Source organism: Bos javanicus, chromosome 28, assembly GCF_032452875.1.
Source record: "Bos javanicus breed banteng chromosome 28, ARS-OSU_banteng_1.0, whole genome shotgun sequence".
NCBI classification, from domain to species: domain Eukaryota; kingdom Metazoa; phylum Chordata; class Mammalia; order Artiodactyla; family Bovidae; genus Bos; species Bos javanicus.
The window spans coordinates 34,627,309-34,646,484 of NC_083895.1; the positions used below are offsets into that span (position 1 = coordinate 34,627,309).

The 19,176-nt window shown below is 48.3% G+C and overlaps 1 protein-coding gene across 18 annotated transcripts in view; it reads right to left on the minus strand.

The window, feature by feature from the left end:
• Window positions 1-19,176, minus strand: part of KCNMA1 (potassium calcium-activated channel subfamily M alpha 1) — a 773,076-nt gene that overhangs the window by 576,674 nt on the left and 177,226 nt on the right. The window lies entirely within an intron of this gene.

The following is a 19,176-nucleotide window of genomic DNA, read 5'->3' on the forward strand; positions in this document are numbered from 1 at the left end:
CTCTTGGATCACATTTCATCTTGGCCTTCTGGGCTGCAGAGAGAACTACTCCTTTTAAAGGCAGCAGCTTCCCCCTCCTCTGAACTGTCCACTGTCCATCTCTGCACTTGCACCAGTTCCAAGAGATAAGATCAATTTCTAACTCACATTAGTCAACCCAGCGTCCCTCCTGGAGGCAGTGTATCAAGGCACGTTTCCCAAGCAGATGTAACAACTGATCATTCACCCTCCTGGTGGTCTCGGCTGCCCAGACTGAGCACTGGAGGGACCATAGATTGGCTCTCATTCTTGGATTGCAAAACAACCAAAATAATATTAAAAGGGAAACTACTGATGGCATGACATTCTACAATTTTTCATGATGACTGAAATATAATTCTACCTCACGACCTCTGGGTCCTGGGGATACTCTTTCAGTCCTAGGGAGCAGAAGAGGATCTCAGGGATTGCTCCTGGCCCTTTGTGACTTTTCAAGCAGAGGGGCTGCAAGCACAGGGAGTGGGGAGGGTTCCAAGCTGGAGGGAAGGCCTGGGACCCCTCTGCTGGTTTACCTCGGCTCCAGCCAGTCTGAAGCCTACAGCAGTAACTGCAGGCCTCTGAGCAGATGCTGAGGGCTCAGCCCCGGGGCAGCTGCAGCCAACGGGTGTCTCAGCAGCTGCAACATGAATACAGCAGCAACTGCAGACTGCCTGCAGCTTCCCCCCAAAGTCTGTGCTGTGGAAACAGACAGTCAGTGACTAGGAGGCCGGGACCTTGGATCGGAAAAGCACACAGCCAGCCCCTCCCACTTGCAGGATTCCAGACCCAGAGCCTCATCTTCACTCTTGCTTTCTCTTTCCCTTTCCCTTGTCAAGTTACTAGGGTGAGGTCATGCTTACCAAGAAGCCAAAGGGACATTGCCTCCTTTGGGCTCATTTACCACTTCTCACAAAACTCACATAATCACCTCCTGTTCTTTCACTTCATGAATCTATTTTTATTGCCACTATGCTAGGTGCTGGGCCTATGGTGGTGAACAAGACAAAGATGACCCGCTCACTGGTTAATCCTATTGTATTACGATACCTGCAAGAAATTCATCCAAAGCAAGTGGTTGTCCTGATTTAATTTCCTCATTTCACACGAGTGTAACTCAAGCCCAGTCATCCAGGGTCAGATTCAAAAACCTTTAAAATGGGAAGAGACTTTGGAGATGACTCTTGGTGTCCCGTGCCCCATCAAGGAGCAGCGGTGACAGCTGGAAATAAAGAGGCTCATTTGTCTGTCCCCAGTCCCTTTGGAGTTTCCCAGGTGGCACCAGTGGTAAAGAACCCTGGCTGATACAGGATCGTAAGAGATGCAGGTTCGACCCACGGGTCAGGAAGATCACCTGAGGAGGGCATAAAAACCCACTCCAGTATTCTTGCCTGGAGACTCCCATGGACTGAGAAGCCTGGCAGGCTACAGTCCATAGGGTTGCAAGGAGTTGGACTGAAGAGACTTGACACACATGCACGTCATCCCTTTGAAAGGCCAGTGAGAAAACAGAGCCCCGCACACTTGAAAGGCCCCACATGCTGTCCATGGGGAGGCAGTGGCCCTGCCAGGCCCAGAAGGCAGGGAACCCAAAGTTTTTGATAGATCATCACCAACTGTGTCACCATCACGGTGACATCAAGCCTGAGTGACACCCAGTGTTTTAGCTGTCCCAAGCCTGGAGCCCAGGCCACAAAGATAATTGCCATGCAGTCAGAGCCACAGCCAGCCAGACAAGGCCTCCCTTTTGGGAAGATCCACTAAATGTTTTATAGCACCAACATGCCATTGCCTCCAAGGGACCCATCCCTCATCCAGCTCAGGACTTGTATGCCCACATCACCAGCTAGCACAAGCTTGTTCCTGCTTCCCAACCATACAAACACAGGACGTGCCTTGCTGAAGTAACACACAAAGGCAAGCCTTAGAGCTGTGTGGACCACTGAGGAGGGTGGGGGACTAGCACATCCTCTGGCATCTGTAGTAACGCCCAACTCTTAACTTCTGGACAACTTTCCCCATGGCAGAAGCGACTGCTAGGAATTCAGCTGCACCAGGATCACCACAAGTCCATCACTACCTGCGTTAAATAGTTGAATAATAATGTGTTGAGGTCCCTCTGAGGGGCATGGGATGACAAGGATGCAAAAGATGGTGCCTGGGCTTCCCCGCTCTCCGTAACTAGAGAAAAGTCTGAGCAGCAACACAGACCCAGCACAGACAAAAATAAATAAATAAATAGAAAATATTAAAAAAAAAAAAAAAAGACGGCGCCTCCACCTTCAAGGAACTATCTGGCTGGTGGAAGTTACCCCAATGTGATCTGTCAATGGTGAGGTCAAAAATGGAGTCGAGGTCAGCAGCTCGGGGGGCTAATCCAGGAGAGGGACTCAGTCCGTGCCTCCTAAGCTACTCACACCTGCCCACCACACACTGCCCCATTTACGTGCTACCTGCACCATTCACTTCTTCAGCTTTTTCTTTAAGCAGACTCATGTTTTTAATTAAATATATCTCAATAAAACCTTAGAACACTGCTATATGTGAAAAACTGGTATGACACGTGAAAAAACAGAAGATAACTTTCAAAATAATCACAATGCAAAACAAAACCAGGTCACGAAATTCCAGCCAGATGCCACTGCTGACAGAGGCTCTCAGCCAAGGCTGGCCATGCCTTTGTTCAAAGGGGACAAGGCGGAGTGTTGAGAAGTTTTCAAAACACCAAAGTGATAAACTTCCCTGGCGGTCAGGTGGCTAAGACTCTGAGTTCCCAATGCAAGGGGCCCCAGGTTTGATCCCTGGTCAGGGAACTAGAACCGCATGCTGCAAATGCGAGTCCACACGCCACAACCAAAGACCCCGCATGCTGAAATGGAGAGCGAGGACCCTGTGTGCCACAGCTAAGACCCAGCAAAGCTAAATAAATGAATACATATTAAAAACAAAACACCAAACCGAGATACTCTACGTGTGATCATCAGGACTGGAAGAAAAGTGAAAAAGGACTCTCTTCTGCCTGGTGATTCAAGGTCTTATCTACGCATCACTGGAAGGTACCAAAACCACCCGTTGTGTGCTTCCTGCACTTGGAGAAACCCTGAAGCCTGAATTGTTTCCATCAACACCTAGAATCAGTCATACCATAAGTTTATGGCTTAACATCAAAGTCAGGCACGAGGATGTCAGACAATGCTCAAGCAACACTGGGTTGCTGGTTGAACTAGGTTTCCAAATTTTCTGCCCTCCCTCCAGTGTTAAATACATCCCATGGGTTGCAAATCAGGACAAAAAAGACCAGAGTTAGGAGAGAAAGAGCTCAGCTCACCCAGCTGGCAGCAACAGAGAGAAGAATCGTCGGGGACCCAGAATCCGGAATGAAGAGAGGGCTTTTCAAATGGTTTTATTCTCAATTTTAGACCATGCGTGGAATTTCATCAGAGGACCCCCAAGAAGTGGAGGCAGTGAATCAGTCTTGGGAGGTGCAGAGCATGTCTGAACCAGGAAGGGAAGGCAGATCTGGATCCCCTAGAAGAGATCAGCACCATGACCCAGTCCAAAGTCCATTCCTAAGGAAATTAGGAAGACCCCAGCAAAGCTGGCCTTCACAAGCTACATACCCAACTGGAGAAGAGTTCCCAGAATTCCGGGTAGAACTAGGCAAAGAAAACTCAACAGGTTAAACCAGAGCCCTACCAAGTCAAAAGCTAAATCAGAGTTGACTGTTTACTTTACAAGAAGATTCTTCCCTCTTGAAAAGCAATCCTTTGTAGGCTAAGCTTCCCTGGAACACTTAAGTGTTTGTTAACAGATTATTAACTCTTTGGCAGGTTCTCAAGCTCTAAAGAAAACTTGTAGGGAAAAGAAGAGGGAAGGATGTGGAGTCTCTGCTCTGTCTGCCAGGCTTTTTGCTTGTGCTTCACAGCCCCTGCATGCATACTAAGTCGCTTCAGTCGTGTCTAGTTCTTTGAGACCCCATGGACTGTAGCCCACCAGGCTCCTCTGTCCGTAAGATTCTCCAGGCAAGAATACTGGAGTGGGTTGCCATGCCCTCCTCCAGGGGATCTTACCAACCTAAGGATTGAACCTATATCTCCTGTGACTCCTGCACTGCAGATGGATTCTTTACCACCAAGCCACCAGGGAAGCCCTTACCTACTGTATCTCCTTTAATTAACCCTCCCAGCAGGGTTAGGAATGATCAGCTCTATTTTATAGAAAAGAAAACTGAGCACAGAGAAGTAAAGTAACTCACACAAGGTAACACAGCTACTGCAGCACCAAAAGCAATGGCTGTTTCTAGCAACATATAGCATGGCCTTCCCAGGGAAATACTGTTTGCATAACATTTGCATTTTATGATGACTGTACTAAAATATGCCTGCTGGCATATAATTCAATGACTGTTTCAAAAGCACATACATACATTCTAAGAAAGCCATACACAGTAAAGATGACTGTATGGAACGGATAACTTATGAGTCAGAAGTATCTAAAGAAAATTACCTGATTATACCAGGCTAGAAAGGGAGAGGGTTCCTGGTGCCTAAAACTCTATCAGTCCAGTCATATCCAATACACACACACACACACACACACACACACACACGATCCCTCAGCTGATATGTTCCACTTGAGGAGATGGAAAAGCTGGTGTTTCCAGCTCAGCCTTGATGCTGAGCTTCTCTACCTCCAAGGATCTGGAACTTATCTGGCAAGCCCGGTGGCAGAATAGAGAGCTCCATTACCAAGGGTGGGCCTGGGATGCTTTCTGAGCAGGATCGGGCAACTGTATCCTCCTTCAGGAGATAAACTCTGAATGTGGGATGGAAGCATTGTGTTATAAACCCTAAATGTAGGATGGAAGCATTGTGCTACTCAGCGGTTATCAGCTGGGGAAGGATGGAAGGAAAGGGAAAGAAAAAGAGAGGGGAGGGAAGGAGGGTGAAGGCAGGAAGTCAACCTAAAATACATTGTCAGTGGCACAGGGTGAAATATAAGAAGAGCTTTTCAGTGACTGAAAACATTTTTTAAAAGGAAAGATAGGGAAAGCTGCTACACTAAGCTGGTGGGATTTGAGTTGATTTTTAAAATGTCAAGTTCCTATTAAATAGGTTTTTCTACAGGTAAAATTTTGGAGTGAAAAGGTTTAGGAACATTTGTGGATAGAAAATTCAGAGCAACTCACCAAGGGGAACTTGGTTTGTGGGAATGTCATAAAACAGGCATATACACACTTCCTAATGCAACTGTTTAGGCCCCCAAGAGCCCAAACCAAGGTCCCCTGAAGTAGACATGGGATTTCATAGAGATTGAAGTGGGCTTCTGCTGGCAGGGCCTATAAACCCACAGAGGGAGGGGTTATAAGATACAGAGGTAGGACACCTACACTCGGAGCCAGGACCATGCCTGTGGACAAAACAGATGACCCTGGGCAAGTCCCTTAATGTGGCTGGCCACTGGCCACTTCCTAAAAGTAAGAGGCTACATACATCAGTGGTGACAAACTCAAACGCTTTAAAAAGTTAGGCTGGGGACACAGGACTGAAAGGGTCAGCAGGGACTATGGTGATCTAGAAAGCACATCCAGCGGATCCAGATCACTGTCAGGTCCCATGCGGCCAGATCAGTTGATTTTTTTTCAACAGATGCTAGAAATCTACGCCTTCATGTCGATACACTTAATCTTTCTGTTTGCATCTAATGTTTTCTTTTTCAATTAGACACCATGAACATGGCGCAAACCCTGGAAGTGTTCTCTGGATTAGATGCTCAAAACGCTCTAGAAATGTGTGTCAAGTCGGGTGGGTATGTGTCCCCTGATTTATTACTGCACAGGGCAGGCAGCGTGGGCTCCCATGGCTCTTCCAACACCCCACTTCTGTTAGAGCATACAGACAAGAGAAAAAGGCAACAGAACACTTCCAGGCGGCTCTACCTGAGGTCCCCGGGCCCCAGGGAAAGGTGATAAAACACCCGGCTGGCCCACGGACTCTGCCTCCTCACTCTGCCTCCTGACTTGGGCTGTGACTGGGCACCTGAGCATCCTGCCATGGCCTGGCAGGGCCCTTCCCATCCTGCCGTTTGAATCTGTGGGCCAGCACAGAGCTTCTCTAATAAGCATCAGCATCCTGCTTTTCTAACAAGCTCCTGGGTGATGCAGCTGTTGCTGGTCCTTGGGACCACACTTTAAGGAGCAAGGCCACGCTTGTGTAACCTTCGTTATCTCCTGCCCCTTTTCTCTCTTCCTGCGGCCCACAAGCAAGTCTTCTCTGACTGCCAAATTCCTTTCCCTCTCAAGCCATTACCCCAGTTCTCTCCCGAATTTCTAATAAGCCTTCTGCAAACTAGGTCTAGACTTACCGCCTTGACTTCTCTACCACCTTCCTCTCTACTGAAACCCCTGCTCTGGCTTCTCCTCCCATCCCACTATGTTCCTAGAATTATTCCTTCAGGTCACTAATAATCTTCTAATTGCCTAATTCAATATCCTCTTCTGAGAGCCCATCCAAACAAAGCTCTCTAATTGAAAATAACAATGATATTTATCAGTTGGATATTAAGTGCATCAGTGACTGTCCCAAGTCTTTGCCTAAAAGTACTTCAAATGCATTTATCTTACCCCCTAAAATATGTTCTATAATTAGCCTCATTTTTACAAATGAGGAAACAGGCTCAGAGAGCTTAAGTAACTTGTCCAAGGTCACATAACTAGAAAGGAGCAGAGAGGGGATTTGCTACTTGGGCAGTCAGCTACGAAGTCCTCACTCTCCCCTCACAATATGTTATTACGAAAAATTTCAAACACATAACAAGGTTGAAAGAATTTTACAGAGAACACCTGAATACTCAGCACCTAGATTCTACCATATGCGTGGTATTAGTCGCTCAGTCACGTCCGACTCTTTGCAATCCCATGGACGGTAGCCCACTAGGCTCCTCTGTCCGTGGGGATTCTTCAGGCAAGAATACTGAGTGGGTAGCCATTCCCTTCTCCAGGGGATCTTCTCAACCCAGGGATCGAACTCACATCTCCTGCATGGCAGGCAGATTCTTCATCACTCGCATCACACACGGTTTTACCATGAACATCATTATATTTTACTGTATGTATTGCTTTATCACAAATCTGTCTGAAAGTTGTCATCTTTGGCTCTATTTGAAAAGCAGCCTACAGAACACTTTTTAAGGCTTAGCTCAGATGTTACAATTTCTGACCCCGCCCCCCCCCCACCTCACTCTCTCCTGGGGTTGGGATGGGGCGGCAGGAAACCGGTGTTGATCCTGGAGGACCTGTGTAGCTTACTATATCACATGTCCCAGCCAGCCTCTGATCCCTCTCCTGGCACAAAGCAGGGAGGGAAGGTGTTTGAGAACAGTTCACCACCTTGAAATGCCTCCCCAGGCTCTGAGGAGTCTTTCAGAAAGTGGCCAGGGGAACACGAGGACAGGCAGTGTACAGGACAGGAGCCATGCCTCCCTGGGAGGCCTTTAACCTGTTCTAGTGGGATGAATGGCATTTGTTGGCTCTGATGCTTTTGCGTTTCCCAGATGAGGAGGCCTCAGGCTCCATCACTAGACCCAGGAGTATGATGGGAGGGTCTCTTTGCACATAGAACACGCTGTGAACAATCGATGTGAATGATCCCCCTGGAGTCCTGTAGGCCGGTGGTGCCTCTGCCAACCCCAGCCCATCTGCTCCAGGGAAAAGGTGTTCAAGCATAAAATAACAGCTTTCTCTCAGTGCCTCTTGCAAAGTAAAGCCCCCTCAAGGGGGCAGCATATGAAAAGAAAGGTCTCCCCTTGAAGCGCTGGAATCTCAGTTCTGCCACCTCAGGCTCTCCATCGCTTCCTACCGTGTGACCTTAAGAAACCCCCCTACCCTCTCTGGGCCAGGGTTTTCTCATCTGTACAAATAAGAGGACACCAAATAAAACAAATAAGCAGATCTGGCCCATCTACTCTGTCCATGGCAGTGGGCTGGGGCTGGGTGGAGGGGAAACAGGCATACGACAGATCTCAGCAGACACTACCATGCCCTGTTCTAAGCCCTTTTTTGCCTGTATTAACTCACTGGATCCTTCCAAACTCTATGAGGTGGGTGCGATTTTTATCCACATTTTATAGGTGGGGAAACTGAGGCAATGAAAACTTTCCTAAGGTCATATGGTCAGTAAGAGGCAGAGCAAGGATGAAACACAGGAGGCTGTGGAATCTGCACGGATGAGACCAATACATCCAGCTGCCTGCTGGAGAAGCGTATGACCCTCTCTGCACCTTCCAACAAGACTCAGTTCAGTTGAGGTGGCAGGACAAATATGAAGATTTAAATGCTGATGAAATATTTAAATAACACTTTGAGATAATAGTGGGGAAGACACTGCCAGGCATAACAGGATTAATTGCCAAATCAAAGTGTTCAGACAGAATTGCTCTAAAGGTCCAGAAAAAAAAAAGAAAAACGTGAGATCATTCTGAGATTGGAGGAATCCCGGGAGGCTGGAGGTGAACTGGATTTTGCAGGATGACAAGGATGAGAACAGACAAAGAGGAAGTGAGAGGGGATTCCAGCAGAAGTCAAAATTCAAGAGGTAGCCACCCCCCTCCCAGTTCTGGAGAAGCGGGGAGCCCCAGATGACTGAAGGTGGCTTAGGAGAAGAGGGTACGATGCTGCTGGAAAGGTGAGCTGAGGCCAGGCCTCGGATACCAGGCTGAGTCTGAAACTGACTGTAGGTAACAGGGAGCTGTGAAGGAGCTGGAGTGAGGATAGTGAGGATACCAGAATGCCTTCAGGTGATACTGCATATACCAGACTCAAGGGGGAACTCAGTGAATCATAGACATTGGCCAAGGAACTCTGGGGTCTTGACAAAGCAAAGCAAGACCCAACTAGGGAGGGGGACACCTGAAGTCTTCTGCTGGGCTTTCTTTCTAGGACTGTTAAGAACTGAGCACACTGTACAAACAGAGAAGCAAGCAACTACGATCCAAATAGCCCCCCAGGGTCATACCCGGCGAACACAATTTTTTTTAAATGCTATTTTTAATCCTTCTGTTGACCAAAAACATACTGGGAAGAAATGAAGCGTGAACATCAACAAGAGGCTTTCCAAACTCTCCTCTCTCCTATTAGCCACGCGGCGGCCCCACAGACTCACCACATGGCCCACCAGCCAGGCGACCCCTTCTGGTCCAGGATAGGAGGATCTGCTTAATTATGTGCTGACTATAAATAGAAGGCTTGAGCAATAGGCTGAGATTTGTTCTGTCTCATATACCAAGGTAGGGTCCCACAGTTGGCCAAGTGAGGGTCATGGGGGCTCACTCACTCCGTCAAGGCCACAGAAGCATAAGTTCGGAACAGCCTGGAGTCCGCTGGGGACTGCCCTCTGCTAGAGGAGCCAGCAGTGGAGGGGAGTTGGCCACTCACAGTTCTTAGAGGGGGGTGGGGGGATCAGAAAAGAGATGTCCCAGGAGACTAGAAAGGCCCATTTTCTCTGAGGTGTCTCCCTACCCATGGGATCAAGATCTGGCTCCAGCCCCCCCAAGGCCGTTCCTCTTTGCCACCCACTGTGCCATGTCCAACCTGCACTCTGAGTCCCACCCACTCCCAGGCTACAGCAGCCACCCCAAGTGTGAATTCCCTGGACCAGATCCGGGAGGTGAGACAAACGAACATTCGAGGGCAGGAACACCCATCCTTGGTTCCCAGTGCCAGCAAATGGAAGCCTGGCACCCAAGCCCCCCTTCCCCTTGCCACCTGTGCCACCTCCCAATGCCATCTCCATTGTCACTCCTGCCCAACTGGTCCTCCCACCCTCCCAGCTGGGCTTTTTGCGCTCTATGCATTAGCCCTCTCTTGCTCCTAGGTTACCCACCCAGCCCCTGCAACCTCAGGGGGACCCAGGACTAACGTCAGATGAGCCTGGCCTGGCCTTCTGGACCCGCTACTTCACTAGCTGTAAGACCTTGGCCAAGTGACTTAATCATGCAGTGCGTCCATTTACTCATCTGTGCAATGGGCACAACAGTGTGTGGATCTCCCAGGGTTCCTTATGAGGATGAGCAAGAGAACACAAAAAGGGTTTCTCCTGGAACCTGGCACACGGCAGTGTTCCCCAGGAGAGTCACTGGCAGCTCTCATCCACATCTAGCAGGCCCGTGTGTGCACTGACTGAGCACTGTGGGTGGCTGCCCCCCACCACCTTGTCCCCTCCACAACCCAGTGGCATGGCAGGTGGCAACAGGAATCCGCACTCTGTACTTGGGGCTCCAGCTCCTGTCTAGTGAGAATCTGAACTCATTTCCCTAAGTGTCTGACAACTGCTCTTTACCCCATCATTGTCCCTCCTCCTGTCCCAGTCTGGGGAGGCTTCCGGGGGTGGACAGAGCAGTGTGACTCACTCTGCACAGGTGGCCAAGGTGTAGGGAGGATGTTCCTTCCTAGCACATGTTTGGTTTTCAACGAATGTGTTTGCCCAACCAATGCCATGATGACAGCCCAGGGTCAGCCAGGATCCGGAAAAAGACAGGTACACACAGAAAGATAGGCAACCAGCCAAGAGAAAAAGCCCTGGAGGCCACCAGTATCCCACGGAGAGGCCAGACCCCCTCCATATGCATGTTTTCCCACAGGAAAGGTGGTCCCAGTAGGCTCCTGCTGGTCTTGAAGCCCCTGTATCCACAGAGTCTGCCAAAGATACCTACTTCCTTCAGACCAATCACTAAACCCCTGATGGGCATTTTCACAGCCACTTAGGCATGGTGGTAAGCCTTGGAAAATTCTTCTTAGGGTGGTTCATCTAGGTTGAACTTGATAAGAGCCAGAGAACCAGGTGAGATACCTGCCCATCAGAGAGAATGACAGCCGTCAGGGAAGTACAAAGACCTCAGTTCACAAGGAATCAGGTCTGCCTGGCCCTGCACTGTCTCTGAGTTGGAACACGAAGGGACTGGGGTTTGGAATTGGAGACCAGAGTCAAATCTTAGCTGTGCCACTTCCTAGCTGAGTAAACACTGGTGATCTATTTAACCTCTCTGAGCCTCAGTCTCCTCATCTGAGAAATGGGACCAAGAAAACACCTTCTACAATAGGCTGCTTTGAGAATACAAGGATATAGTTTAGAAAGCTGACAAGCACAGAGCTTGCTTAATATGGCTGGAGACTTTCCCGCCTATGGAATTACTGTGGTGACTTGTCCAGGCTGCCTTCTCCTCCGGGGGAAGACTCAACCTGAGAGTCACCCAATGCTTCACCGAAGTTAATTCTCCAAGGGTGAGCAGCAGGGAAGAGAGCGACCTTTTCCGTCTCTTCTTCAAAAGCTTCAGGCTGCCGGATGAAGTGTGGTGTAGGTGGCCAAGCTGCCAAATCCTTAAATAGTAGCTAATGTCTTTGATTGGAATTACTAATGAACCAGCACCTGTTAGCTGACTCGGAGCCTCCTTAATCTGCCACATGGCAGTTATATTCACTATTGTATCAGCTGGTTCGTGAGATATAAAATGCCATGTGACATGCCTCGGTCATCTCCATGCTACAAGGGAGAAACTGTCCCCAGGGTGGTATCAGTCCATGTTCCCAACTGCTCTGGAGGTGATCCTAGGGGCTTCCCAGACAGTCCCAATAGCACAAGGACTCCCTGACCCAGTGAGTGCTGCTGAGGCTGGAGGAAAAGCTAGGCAGCCTGTCCAAAGGCGAAGGCTGCCCCTGAGCGAAGGGAAAACCACCTTGGAGGGTGGTTTTCCCATAGTGGTCACCATGGTCAGGGCCTTGAAACGCCTCACTAATTAGCACGGGGAGTTCTCAGCTCAGGCCATGAGCAAAGAGGTCACCATCACCGTTGTTCCCAGGTCAGGAGCAGCACATGTAAAACTAAAAAGGCCCCACGCCACATTGTGAGATTCGGTTTCTATAGCAACCCAACTGCAGCTGCAGGAGCACCTATGAGATGCCCAAGGCTTGCCTCAAACAGACCCACAATGCAGAATCCAAACGCAAAAACCACCCAGCAGTATTTAGAGACAGAGAACAAGCTTTGTTCAGGTTCAGAAAAACCACAGGGGGAAAAAAAGGAAAAAACATAGCGAGTATCTCAGAGTTCTATCAAGGCAAGCTCCAAGAATATCTTGTGTGCTGAGCTGATGCAGGCCCCATGGGTTAGCTGAGCTGTGTTGGGAGTTTAAAGGGAAAGGACCCATTCAGGATCTTCCACAGAAAGATTCTCTCTCTCTCCCTCTCCCTCCCTTTCTCCTTCCTTTACTCCCTCCCTCTCCCCCTCCACCATGTACAATGCAAGCACATATGGAAAATTAAAAATATATCAAGGTTCCTATGATTTATTTCTAGATCAGAAAAAAAAATCAGTGAAGGACCAATTTCAATAAGACCCTTTAATGAAAATTTCTGTTTAACATTACCTTCGGACACTTCCATCACTGTACCTGTAGAGTAATTGTTATTTCAGCTATGCAACATTTCCTAAGAGAGCTCAGCATTTAGCGGGAGGGAGGGTAGGGTTGAAACCCAAGCCCCATGCAGGTACAAGCTGGCACATTTAGCAGCCAGCAGTCTGGCTCCCCGATGGCTGATACGGAACAGCTCAGGAAACTCAATCCCATGCGGCTGCACTGGGGACCTGCCTGCTGTCCACATGTCGCTGTAATCATCAGTCAAGGCTGAGGGAAGTTAGCCACAAACAGGCCACCAGGTCACTCTGTCTCTCATCCTTCATCAAACCCCAAAATACCATGATGGCACCCAATCAGGGCCTCTGAGGATGCATGAGAGGAAATCCAACTTTATGGAACAGGGACTCTAAGGTGTGGCGCTCATCGGCCAAGGGTCAGCGTGGGCTGGAGAGCCAGGGGAAGGCAGGAGGCTGGGGGAGGACCAGGGAAAGAGGAGGAGGAGAAGGATGAGCAGGAGGCACCTGGCTGGGCCCTGGGGAAGCTTTTCAAGAGATGACACTTCTGTTCCCACGCTCTTTCCTTACAGCCCCTGATGTCTCAACAGCCTGGCCAAGGAGACCTCCCAGATCACAGTGAAGCTGAACCAAGTCACCACCTACCAAGATGCTATCATTCCAGAGCTGACTCAGGAATGAAAACAACCCAGCCATCAGGCCCAGACTTTCTTCATCTGAGGGGCTTCAAGATGCCCAGCAAGTATGACCGCCTGGCTGGTGGCTTCTCCCAGATGCTGGTCAGAGGACAAGGGCTGCTTCACAGCTGGGAGGTGGGGTGCTCTATCAGGACCCCCCACACCTTCCTCAGAACAGCCATTAACCACAATGGGTGGCCAGGTCACGGACATGCTCAAGACTCTGGTCTGCTGCCCCAGCGGTCACCTCCACCTTCACTAGTGAGGAGCCCTGAAAATCCAGGCTCTGCACCAGAAAAAGCAGATAATCTCCCCGGGGACCCAAGGTGCTCAGGCTGGAGGACATGGAGCAAAGGCTATCTGGGGGCACTCAGGAAGACACAGCCCATAAAGGTGATGGGAACAACAGGCTTCAGAGGATCGCTAGAGAGCAAATGCCTGGGAGGCACACACAAGAGGTACCTACAGGCTGTTTCTCAATGGCCATCAGTCTCTGCCTAGACATCCAAGCCACGGTGACTTTCATTCTGACTCTGGCTCCACGTGTGCTATTTTCCTACCTCCACACCTCTGCCCACACCATTTTACCCCCCTGGAAGCTCTCCTTGTTCCTTCATGACAGCCAGAGGCCAAGGTGTTCTTCAAGGTTCAGGCAGAGCTCCAGTTATACCCTCAGCTGTGCCTGCCTGTGGGATGCCCTGATCCCATCCCCACAAGGAAGGAAGCACTGCCCAGCTCCAGGGAGGGGGGTCAGCTGAGCCCAGCAGGGTCACCTCAGTTGCAGGGAGTAACTTCATCCAAGATCATGGCCTTCCTGGGATCATGAGCATCTGGGGAAGAGAGGCCCAGCCCTTCTGGGCTGACGGAACCAACTCTACTGGGCAACATTCACTCCAAGGACCCTGCTGGGCGGGCTGAGGCTTGGTGGAGTCTATATCACCCTCTCCTCACCCCTCTGGCCACTCCTGCCTCTGCCCCAACTTTCAAGGGAGTTGATCCCTAATAAACATCCTGTGCCAAGGTCTGTCTCCAGAGAGCCCAGTTCACACCAGTGCCCATGTTCTCATTTCATGCCTGGCCATTAATATTACAACCTTGGTCTCTCTCACAGATGCTCAATAAACATCTGGCAAACAGATAAAGTAATTCAATGTTTCCACCTACTGAGGGAGCTCTCTCAGAGTCCACCCCTCTTCCAGTAGCTACTGATTACGTAGACAAAATGCTGCTGAGGCTGACCGGCCAGAACACTGTTACAAGGAAAGGCCTTCCTCTGGCTCCCCCAGAATCACAATCCACCCTCACTCTTTCATCTCACACCTGCAGCCTGAGGACCACATGGGACGTTTTGGATCCTGGGATCCAGAACAGTGGTCAGCTGGGCTCCCAGCCTTGTCAGTGATGGGTCATCCTTCTTTATCCTCGGCTGTCGGCTTTAGTGGCATCTTCTCATCAGCAGTGCTGCCACTGGGTGCAAAACGCCTTGTTCACCACAACGCTTGAGTAAAGATGGTGCAACAGCATGGTAAATGTTTAAAAAAGTTATAATGAGAGATGCTGTTAAAACAACCCAAGGCTTAGTGTTACTAAAGATGTGTGCAGAGTTTAGTGTCATATATATAGTAGGGTTTATGGTGTCATGCCTACAGTTTTGAGCAGGCTGACACTTCAAGGGGACACTTGGTGAGTGCCCATTCTAGCTGGGACTTCTCTTGCCTTACTCTTCTTAATGCCTGCTTTCTCAGCAACAGTAATCCAAGGTGTGTCTATCCTAATAATGGGGTGATGATATCCTGCTACTCAAAGGGCCTGGACAACCACCCTAGAACACAAACCAAAGCTCGGTGGAACAGCTGCAGCTCCCCAAGCTACGGGAAACACTGTCTCCTGCTTGGGGAGCTCACAGCATGGTGATTCCATCAGCTCAGATTTAAAAGCAATCTTGCAGAGAGGGACCAGCACTCATCAGAATAAGCGGATTGCTTTTTAGCACAATTTCAGACTGAGGCTGTGGATCACACATCACAGAGAGCAGCAATCCGCCATTCAACAAAGACGGTAATTATAATTGTGGCTCCCCCTAGCCAGTGGCTACCTCTCCACACAACCATTTTCTTCTTACACCATCTGACAAGGCAATTGCCGGCACACCCATTTTACAGATGAGGAAACCATGGCCCAGAGAGTACATAACTAATCCACCATCACACATCTAAGCAGTAATAGCATCTGAATTCAAATTTAGGTCCATCCAATTCCCAGTTTGGCTCTATCAGGGCTTACCTCTGAGTAGAGATGGGAAGTTGAGGAGGAAGGGGTGCATTTTATTTTTCATTGCAAGTAAGTACTTCTGTGTTGTTTGAATTCTTTTAAAAAAGAGCAGGTCTTCAGGTATTACTTTTTTAATCTTCAAAACATCAAAAGGAACTTATGGGTCAGAAAAATGGTCCTGTTTCTATAGAAAAAAAATGTATCATAATTTGACAGTATCTATCAACAATGATAATATTTCCTTTTGCTATAATATTTCTGTTTCTAGAAAGCTGTCCTGAAAAAATAAGCAGGTGGGAGGCAATATTATATGTAAAGATGTATTTATTTCAAAGTATTACCTTTAATAACACACTGGAAAAAAAACTATATGTTCTAAAGAGAATAGAGATGGGACATCTACATGATGGAGTACAGTGGTACCACTTAAGATATTATTGAAATATCAGTAGCAACAGAAGGAAATGTTCATTATGGATCTCTGAGTTTGTGTGTGTGTGAGTGTGTGTGTGTTCAATCACTCAGTCGTGTCTGACTCTTTGCAACCTCATGGACCGCAGTCCCTCGGGCTCCTCTGCCCATGAGATTTCCCATGCAAGAATACTAGAGTGGGTTGCCATTTCCTTCTAGGGGATCTTCCTGACCCAGAGATTGAACCCTCATCTCCTGCAGTGGCAGGTGGATTCTTTACCATCTGTGCCACCAGGGAATAAAGTAAAAAATAAGCCTTAACTAGAGCTAATATATGCATTTCCCTCTCCATATCCCTCTCCCCACCCCATGGAGAGATACAGAATAATCTTTGAAGAGCAGATACTTTTGGAGAAATGTTTCAGGGATTCAGATGGATGGATGGGCAGAGAACTCTTCCTTTGCATTTTATATCTTCATGAATCATTTGAATATTTATCATATATGCTACTTACATTTTAAATAATAAATATATTTTAAAGCTTTACATAAAGTACGATCCAATCATGCTTTCAGAATAACATTATATTTTAATAATAAAATACACCGAATATGATCATTGCACTGCAGAATTATAGTTGACACTGCTTTCGCTTTATGATGCTTTTATTTCCTGAGTTTTATATCATAAACACATAATTTTATTATCATAAAAAGCCTCTTTTATTTCCGCTTTAAGACAGCCTTTTAGTACAAGGATATACTGACTCTAACAGAGCTTAGAAATTTCAGGGTGTCACCAGTCATGTCCTGCCCCAAACCCACACTTTCCTGAGTGCAGAGGAGAAAAGGACCCATCAGAGACCCATGACAAGAAGCCAGCTAATGCAGCAGGTCCACACCCTTATTGGCTTAGCCTCAAATCCCAGCTGATGCCACTCCTCATCAGTCCTGGACCCCTGGAATATAAGGGCCACCTGACCCAGAGGAACCCTAGAATCAAACAGTAAAGCATCACTTCTTTTTTTTCACCCTGAGCGATACCCCACCTAACAGACAACATTAGGCAGTTGGAGAAAAGAACCACTGAAGCCTGAGGTAATCTGTCCACCTGTGAGAGGTGACATCAGCTCCACGCAAAGAAAGCACTGAAGGGGTCAAAAAGATGGCCTTGACCTAGACCTCGACCCGACCTCAGAGGAGGGTGCAGACCAGATAAGGATGTAGGAGGGCATGTAACTAACTCAGATCCCAGAAATAAAATGACCAGAGCCCTAACATCAGAGACATGGATGGGGAACACCTGGAGTTCAGAGAAGGAAGGTCACTTCCAGCCTGAAGCAGGCAGATGGCTTCTGGAAGACATGGCACATGAACTGAGTTACACTCTGGGTATACTTAATCAGAGGCCAGGTGTTCACCTGCCTAGGCATGGGCAGTCTCCGCAGTGTGTGGACCACATATTCTAGTGACTGCCCCTCCTGTTCACAGGCAAGGCTGCCAGCCATCACCATGTCAGGGCACCTATATATTCATAGACCTGTGTCTTTGCTTTTTTCTTTCTTCCCAGGGAATATACCTAAATTACAAGCCTGCAGTCAGCCAAAGCTTGTGTACTTTCTCAAAATGTTTCCAAAATTCACAAGTCTTTTCACAACAGGGAACTAGGCCTAACAAGTACTTTCTGTGGAACACCCCTGACTCTGACAAACACCCCAGTTAATGTCATGTCTCCTTCCCACCAAAACTTTGCTAACAGCAGTGAAAATAAAAGCAGAGACTCTGTATTTGCTTGGTGCTCTCATGAAATTAAAAGACGCTTACTCCTTGGAAGGAAAGTTATGACCAACCTAGACAGCATATTCAAAAGCAGAGATATTACTTTGCCAACAAAGGTCCATCTAGTCAAGGCTATGGTTTTTCCTGTGGTCATGTATGGATGTGAGAGTTGGACTGTGAAGAAGGCTGAGCACCGAAGAATTGATGCTTTTGAACTGTGGTGTTGGAGAAGACTCTTGAGAGTCCCCTGGACTGCAAGGAGATCCAACCAGTCCATTCTGAAGGAGATCAGCCCTGGGATTTCTTTGGAAGGAGTGATGCTGAAACTGAAACTCCAGTACTTTGGCCACCTCATGCAAAGAGTTGACTCATTGGAAAAGACTCTGATGCTGGGAGGGATTGGGGGCAGGAGGAGAAGGGAATGACAGAGGATGAGATGGCTGGATGGCATCACTGACTCGATGGACTTGAGTCTCAGTGAATTCCGGGAGTTGGTGATGGACAGGGAGGCCTGGCGTGCTGCAATTCATGGGGTCGCAAAGAGTCGGACACGACTGAGCGACTGAACTGAACTGAACTGGACATGAGATGGCATTCCAAGAGACCAAAGTGCTCTTTTACTAATAACAAAATTCAGCAAGGCTCTTCCCTCCTCTCCCACCCCTACCTTGCCACGAGAAGGAGGAAGTTACCAGACTCTGATCTTCTCCCCGACTGTTGCCTCCTCCCACCCGGTTCAGTCTGGGTCTCCCATGCAAAGGGCTAAATCTGGTCACATCTCAGACAGGACCACAAACAGGACCCCAGATCAGGTGTCAGATCACATGCAGGGAGTCACACTCGAAGGACAGAGTGAGGCGGCTGCACACGCGGGCAAAGCGGTGACATTTAACCAGGTTCTTCTCTAGATGGAGACGGAGGTGGGAGCAAACTTGTGGAAAAAGTTTATTAGACAATAAAGTAAGTGCGTTAATTTAATTGGAGTGTGAAAGACATTTTGATGGTGATGCGGAGGCGAGGTGATGATTTATTTATAATCGACAAGGTTGTATCCATCCAGCTACTGGAATAATTATATACTTTAGAAGCGCACACTCACTGTGATACAAAAAGCCCCTCCATGCATTGAAGATGGGGGCCATCAAGGGGAAGTCCTGCCAGGGAAGGTGCTGTGACGCCACCATCCTATGACAGTGACATTGCTACAAGAGCTATCGGCCACCGGCCGCCACTAACCCCAACTATATATTAGGGACTGAATGATCTCTCAGTTCCCTTCTAAAAATGAGGCCTTTTCCCGGAGTAAGTGTTTAGTCTCCATCTGCTTCTGGGGATGTTTTCTCATCTCAATGCAGGGACAAAGAAGGATTCTTCATCTTGTATCTGATCTTTTGTTTCTGTTTTGCTTATTTGGGTTGAAGGTCCAGCTCCTGGATTCTCCCTAACTAAGATGCTAATGAAGATATGGGGCAATAATGACATCTCATTGAAGGGCTGGCAGAACCCAGTTCAAACCTGAGATTTGGGAAACATCCTTTATCACCTACAACGTCCTCATCTGGAAAACAGGGATGCTGGCACCTGTCTCACTGGGCTGCCAT